General features: G+C 39.1%; 1 long non-coding RNA gene across 1 annotated transcript; it reads left to right on the top strand.

The window, feature by feature from the left end:
* The first annotated feature begins 253 nt into the window (after positions 1 to 253).
* On the top strand, positions 254 to 1,068 carry LOC132324392 (uncharacterized). Its single transcript, XR_009485604.1, has 2 exons — positions 254 to 441; positions 842 to 1,068. It is a non-coding gene; the product is annotated as an uncharacterized LOC132324392 (long non-coding RNA).
* The last annotated feature ends 6,864 nt before the right edge of the window (positions 1,069 to 7,932 follow it).

The raw sequence follows: 7,932 nt of genomic DNA, 5'->3' as shown, positions 1-7,932 counted from the left end.
ACAGGGGCCATTTCTTCCTGAGTGACTCAAGATGGGAAATCATTCTTGGAGCTTCAAAAGAAAAAAAAAAAAAAACCTCACGCAATCATTTCTAAGTGTGTATATATACACATAGATTTCCTTCAATGAAGAAGAAAATCTTAGAAATATCATGTCACGTCTGGCTTCCTAGAGAACATCCTTATCTCTGGGCTTCTGAAATCAAATGTCTGTGCATTTATAGACCATTTCCCCTCTTTTTATGTGCCTCCCACAGTGATCTTCTACCCTGCCCCACGGCAAGAAGAGTTTGGTGACTTTGCTGCTCTGCTCTCTCAAGGGTGTTGCAGGCTGCGTAGCAGGGAGTGAAGCCCTTGTCGCTGCTCATCAGACACTTTCCTACAGAATTCTCCCTGCAGTGATAAAATTAGACTGGTGTTAGTGAGCTGCCAAGTAGAGCAGGTAACATTGGACAAGAATTGTTTCTGAGCTGCTGTTCACTAGCACGTGTTTCCCCTTTCCAGCGCGGTGCCGCCGCCCAAGAAAGGATTTTTGTGGGTCAGCCAGATGTGCTCCTGCCTCCCACTGAGGCTCTGAGATGGAGCCGAGTTTGCATTCCAGTTTATTGCAACAGAGGGTCACGGGAAATTTCCTCAGCTATCTCAGGCACAGAGCCATGGAAGCAAGTAAGCCTGAGCTCCTGCGTGCTTGCTGTGAGCCTTGGGACGAGTGTGCATCATTGCAGGCTTGGAATTTATTGAAATGCGCTAAGGAAACCGGCTCCGGGGGGCGGGGAGGGAGGGAGGGAGGGGAAATCCTCTCTTCACATGTGCCAATCCTTCTCTGAAACTCACCCCGGCAGGACAGCACGAAGACTGAACGTGTAAGAAGATGTGGGGTGCAATGGAGAACCTGGCAGGAGCATCCGACGCACACGTGCACGAGTTTTGCTTTTTGCTTGGATTGAAACTCAAAAGTTGTAAGGAATTTGGGAATGAGATGGGACGTTTCAGAAGAAGAGGAAGGAGGAGAAGAAGTTGTTGTTACAGTCCTGGCAAAATCCTTTGTTCTAGCTAATAAAAGAAGTTAGTTTAAAAAAAAAAAAAAAAAAAAAAAAAAAAAAAGTGGTTTTTTTTCCTTGAATATTATATTCGTTGGTGGTGTATGGTGTGTTGCTTTATTTCTTGGTATTATTAACTCTCTGTCATTGTTTTCTTTTTGAGTGAGGCTAACTTTATGGATGGGTTGGTTTGTACTTGAGTAGGATTAATTTCAGTAGGTTTCTTTAATAGACTTGGGATATTGTTGGGATTTTGGTTTTGTTTATTGGATGTATAAACAGAGAGATTTGGTAGGGCTAGCTCGGCTGCTGGAGTTTTGGGTGTTAATTTATTAGATGGCTTTTGTTAAAAGCCGTTTTTAAATTGTTGAAAGTTTTCTTAAAAAGGTAGTGGTTTAAAGGTGGTTTTTAAGAATTGATTGTATTGTTTTATGCTGTTTGTAGCTGGTGTACCAGAAGGGATATGGTGTACTTCTTGAGTGTTACGGTTTTAGCTTTCCCAAGTTCCGATTTATTTCTGGTGTGATGGGTTTTGTTTAGTTTTATCTTTGGGGACAGGGGCATTTTTATGGTGGGTTTTTATAGGCAACATTTTTTAAAATTCGGGTAGTGGTATTTTTAGTATTTTAATAGTTTAGATTTTTTATTTGTATGCTTTTAATTAGTTTTTTTTTAATTTTTCAGATAATTTTTATCGATTATTTGTTCTTATTTGTGAGTTAGCATAAAGGTGGAGCTTTGGGGGCTTTTTGTAGTAATGTTTAGGGTCAGTTGCACAGTTTTGAGTTCAGTGAGTCGGTTTGGTTTATTTTTTCATGGGTTTTTGTTTTTATTAGCAGTTATTTCATTTTCAATGTGTGTTTGAGTTTTTTGGGTTTCTGAGCTACTGGTTTGGGAGGAAGTTTAGGATTGGAATGGATGGGGGGGTTTGGGCTAGTTATAGAGGGGTTTTAAAATTTATTTCCAGTTGGGTTTCTGTGAGTTTTTAATGGGGTGAAGTGTAGTGGGGCCTTTGTTCTTTGTTAGTAGCAGAAATAGGTTTTGTTTGGATGTGCTGCGACGGGACGAGCGTGCCCTGCGCGCCGGCGCTGACCGAGGCGCGTCGGGATTTCTGTGGTTCTGACGGGTCAGGTGAGTGAGTTGATATGGTTTACTAGACAGGTCAAAAGAGAAATAAAAATAAATTTGAAAGGAAATCTAAAACTATAACTGTAAACATAAACATGGAAAACAGATAAATATATAAAACTATCATATAATGTATGTTATTGTGACATACTATAATATATGGAAAATAGAGTCTAATATATATACACAAATATATATAAGTAGAGATTGTAAATATAAAAATATTCACTATAGTTTAAAAGAAATTGGGGATTTTTTTTTTTGTTTTTTTTAGCTTATAGGCTGGGTTCTTTTATAAATAGTAGAAATATAAATAATATAAAACTATAAATCCAACTATACAAATCTATAATATATCTACTGATACCTATAAATATTTAATATAACTAAATATAAGTAATATAAATATATAGTATAAAGACAGGTCTGTTCTTCAAGGCATTCTCTATACTAGATAATCTATAAATATAGTAAAAAATAGAAATGGACATGTGAATATAATGATGAAAAATGAAATTATTTTTAAACTTTTAAATACGGTTTAACCGAAGGGGTGTCTTTGGTTTTTATTTGGTTAGAGACAGGGGCTTTATTTTAAACAAGGCAAGTATTATAGAAATGTAAATCGAAATATAGAAATATATTATATAAAGATATGTAACTATAATTAAACTCTAAATGTAAACCTAAATATAAATATGTGTAAGTAATGTGAAGAGATGTAATCTAGAATGTCAATAACATTATAGGGCAATTGAAATTATAAATATAAATGGGAAAATAAATACGAAAAATATTACTATAAAATATGTTAATATAATTTAAAAGAAAGGTCGTTTTTTCTTTTTATTTGGTGTGAGGCAGGGTTTTTGTTTTAAATAATATGAATATAGATATTATTGTTTGATATTTCTAAATATCGAAATATAGAAAGAAGATATGAAAATACAGATATAGAAATATAAGCTAGAAATATATATAAATAATAGGAAGAGGTGTAATATAGAACACAAATGCCACCATACATTAAGATATATACGAGTATAAATATGAAAAATAAAATAAAAACTAATGAAATACATTTTAAAGGAAAGGGGTTCTTTTTGGCTTTTGTTTGGGTAAAGGCAGGGGTTTAATTAGAAATAATGTAAGTGTTACAGAAGTAAAAATCTTAACCCGAAATATCTAATCAGTATATAAAAATATGTATAAAACCATAGAAATAAACCTAAGTAATGGGAACAGATGAAATCTAGAAATTCAATTTCTATCTAAATAGAAATTTGTAAGTATAAATTGTTAAATTACATGATACACCAATATATACATGATAGATATAAATGTGAATATAAATATGAAAAAATATAAAAAGTAAAATAGATACTGTTTTAAAGGAATGTTCGGGTTTGGGCTGGTTTTTGGGGGTTTTTTTGTTTTGTGTTTTTCTTTTTGTTTCTTATTGGGTGAGAGGCAGGGTTTAATTTCTTCCGGCTTATTTTTTGGCATTTCTTTCAGAGGAGTTTTCGGCGGGGGCCGCCCCTGTTCTCTCTCGCCGCCTTCCCTGCCCGCAGCCCCAAGGCGCGCGGCTGCCCCCGGCTGGGGCGCGCGGCGGTGCTGCCGCCTTGTGGGCAGAGCGCGGTACTGCAGCCCGGCACGGGCGGGCGTCCCCGCTGCCGCCATGTTGGGAGTGGCGTGCGGCGGGTGTCGCGGAGCCGCTTGACCTTCTCAAGGTGGCGGCCAAAAGGGCGGGCAAGTTGAAGACCCGCGGTCCGTCTAACCGAACTGCCTGCACGGCACCCCGGCGCCAGGGCGTCCCCGGCAGGATTTTCTGTGGCGTTTCATGTGTCCCGGACGCGGGCTGTCGGCTCAGCGGCGCGGTGGGCGGGCGCTTTTCGGCGGGTTTCTGACAGGCATCTGCGTAAACGCCTCTCTCTGCTGCGGGGGGGGGGGGGGGGTCTTCTCGCGGCCGCCATGTTGAGAGTGGCGTGTCGCGAATGTCGCGGACTTTCTCTGACCTTCTCAAGATGGCGGTGAAAAAGAAGGCCCCGCGGTCGGTCTAACCGGACTGCCTGCACAGCACCCTGACGCCTGCGCGGCCACGGCGGGATTTTTTGTGGCGTATCAAGTGCCTCGGACGCGGGCTGTGAGCTCAGGTGAGTCGCGGACGGTTGTAATTTGGCGTGTTTCTGACAGGCATCTGCGTAAACGCCTCACGGTGGGGGGGGGTCCTCGTTTGGCCGCCATGTTGGGAGTGGAGTGTCGCGGATGTCGCGGACTCGCTTGACCTTCTCAAGGTGGCGGCATAAAGGGCGGGAAAATCGAAGCGCGCCCCTCCCGGTAAGTCTGCCGCCTTGTGGACAGAGAGCGGTACTGCAGCCCCCCCGAGCCAGCGCCCTGCCCATCCCCAGGCGTTGGAAGCGACCGCAAAAAGGGCGGTAGAGGGATAGAGATCTGTACAAAGAGATAGAAATAGGGATCGTAAACAGAAAAATATTTAAATGTCGTTGAAAATAAATTGGGGCTTTTTTGGTTTTTATTAGGTTATAGGCTGGAGTTTTTGAAAAATAATATAAATATAAATAATATAAAAATATAAATCCGACTATACAAATATATACTATCTATACCGATACCTGTAAATATCTAATGTAAATAAATTAAACTTATAGAAATACCTATTATAAAAATAATATATCTGATAGATCAAAAGGTTTTCTCTAGACTATATATCACATCTATAAATATAACGAATAAAAATTATAAATGGACATGTAAATATAATTATGCATAACAAAATTATTTTAAATCTTTAAATAGGTTGTAAATAAAGGGGTGTTTCTGGTTTTCATTTGGTTAGAGGCAAGGGTTTTATTTTAAATAATGTAAATATTTTAGAAATATTTTCTATATCTAAATAGAGAAAGATAAAATAAATGTATCAAGATATACACCTATAACTAAACGATAAATTTAAATTTAAATATGAATATATGTAAGTAATACGAAGAGGTGTCATTTAGAATATAAATAATATTAGGCGGCAAAATAATTCATTCGTATGAATGTGTATATAAATATGAAAATTGTAAATATAAAGATATGTAAATATAGGTTAAAAGAAAGGGTTCTTTTCGTTTTTATTTGGTTAGAGGCAGGGCTTTTATTTTAAATAATATGAATATAGATATTATTGTTTTATATTTCTAAATCTAGAACTATATAATCAGGATATAAATGTAGATATAAAGTATAAATCAATAGAAATAATAGGAAGAGAAGTAATAGAGAGCAGAAATAATTAATATATACATTAATATACATTTGAAATGTAAATGTGAGTCTAAATATAAAAACCATAAGTAAAAAAAAAATTAAATACAGTTAAAAAAAAGTGGTTCTTCTCGGCTTTTATTTGGTTCGAGGCAGGTTTATTTTTTTAAATAATAGAAGTGTTACAGAAGTAAAAAACTTAACCAGACATGTATAATCAAGATAAAAACATATGTATAAAAATATATAAATAAATATAAACAATAGGAATGTATGTAATATAGAATATAAATTTATATACAGATAGAAAACGATAAACATAAATGTACAAATAAACGTTGTACATCAATATACATTTTAAATAGAAAGGAATATAAATCTAAAAAAAAAAATTCAAATATTTTTTACAACAAAGGGTTGGTGGTTTGTTTTTTTTTTTTTCGTTTTTATTGGGTTAGAGGCAGGGGTTTTGTTTTAAATAATATGAATATAGATATTATTTTTGTCTATTTCTAAATATAGAAATATATAATCAGGATATAAATATATAGATAGAGAAATATAAAATAGAAATAAATATAATAGGGAGAGATGTAATATAGAACACAAATGACACTATACATGAATACACATTTAAACTGTAAATGGGAGTATAAATATGAAAAATGTAATTTAAAAAAAATTAAATAAAGTTTAAAAGAAAGGGGTTCTTTTTGGCTTTTATTTGGGTAGAGGCAGGGGTTTTATTTGAAATCATATGATTGTTACAGAATTATAAAATCTTAACCAGAAATATATAATCAATATGTAAAATATATTAATAAATCTAAGTAATAGGAATCGATTAAATATAGACTATAAATGTATATATAAATAGAAAATTATAAATATAGAAATCAACATTAGGCATCAATATACATTCTAAATCGAAATTTGGGTATAAACATGAAAAATTTGAAAATAAAATATATTTAAATATTGTTTAAAAGAAAGGCTTGGGTTGTTCTTGGTTGACTTTTTTTTGCTTTTTTGCCGCCTGGTGGGCAGAGCGCGGTACTGCAGCCCCCCGAGGCTAGCCGACAATAGCCGAGTGGAGCCGAAGAACCGAAAATAGCCGAGTGTGGACGGAAATAGCCGAGTGGAGCCGAAGAACCGAATAGGACCGAGTTTAGACGGACCGTGCCGAGTTCAGCACAAGAACTTCTCCCCTCCTTTTTCGAGGTGCATTGGGTGTCCCAAGGAGGGCTGGGTTCCTCAGCAGGGGTCTTAGGAGTTGGCGCTGATTCTGCTTTTTCTGAAGGTGTATCAAAGTGTGCTACCTGAATGACAGTTCTCTCCCCTGGAAAGCTTTCTCTCAATGCCATCAGCGCACGAACGCGCTTTAGTTGTGGAACCAGACGGAATGAGAAAAGCCAACACCCGTAGCAGATTTCTGTTTGCTCTGGGTCTGTGAGAAGCGGGCTCTGCGCTGGTCACCGAGAGGCGCTGTTGGAGAGTGGCACCAGCGCCAGGTGTGAGTGTGACGATGATGAGGGCTCGGAGCAGCCCCAGGTGTGAGTTGTGAGGATGAGGAGGGGCCGGCTCCTGCCGGGGTCTGTTTTAGGGGGAGGGTTTGCCTCAGCTCCCTTTTGCATGGTGCTGCTGAGTAGCGGGGCTCCCGGGGCTGTCTCACGGAAGGACGGTGAGAGCTTCTCCCGGGCTCTGGGGGAACACCAGGATGCGCGCTTGGATACGTGGAGCGTTGCTTAAAGGAGGTGCCGAGAGACAGAGCTTTGTGCCGGGAAGCGGCAGCCGAACAGGTGAGCCCGTGTGGACTCGGAGCGGGGACTTTTGTCCTTTCCCTTCTCAATTTCATCTTGCCAGTCCCTCCCCGGTTCCCCAGGAACAAAAATGGAGCTTATGAGGACAAAAGAAATTAAGGAGAGGGAAGCAGCTACTCTTCTATTATTGTCTGTGTTTGAACCGGGGGGGGATCCCCCTTCACTTGCGGTTTTAAGGGTGTTGGTTGAAGGAAAACCTGCCTTTTCCAGGCTGTTAGGGGTATCACAGGGGCGACAGGGAATCCCTGCGTTCTTTTTTAAGGGCAATTGGAAAAATATCGTGGTCGTATTGTGAGTTTGATTTGAAGGCAGCCACCCCATTTTCATCATCCTAAGGTTTAAATTGAGGGGGCAGCCCTGTTGTCCCTCCTTCTCGAGGGTTCGAATTGAGGTCAAAATCCCTCTTTGCCATCGGTTGAAGGCTTTCATTTGAGGAGAGCCCCTTATTTTCTGTTATGACAGGGGATGAAACTGAAGGGGAGAACACACATTTATTCGCCCTTGTTGAAGCGAGGTGAGCCCCGCCCGCGGCGTCAGTTTCGGGGTACAATTGCGGGCACCTCCAGCTCTCGCAGCGTTCGCAGGCTTGCGATCGGGCCGCGCCGCTGCATTCCAGGGCGCTTCTTCTGCCCGTGGCCCGGCCCAGAACGTTCCCGCTCGGGAGCCCTCCCGGCA

The sequence above is a fragment of the Haemorhous mexicanus genome, chromosome 3, assembly GCF_027477595.1.
Source record: "Haemorhous mexicanus isolate bHaeMex1 chromosome 3, bHaeMex1.pri, whole genome shotgun sequence".
NCBI lineage: Eukaryota > Metazoa > Chordata > Aves > Passeriformes > Fringillidae > Haemorhous > Haemorhous mexicanus.
The sequence above is the reverse complement of the archived record's forward strand: the minus strand, read 5'-3'. Positions and strand labels throughout refer to the sequence as shown.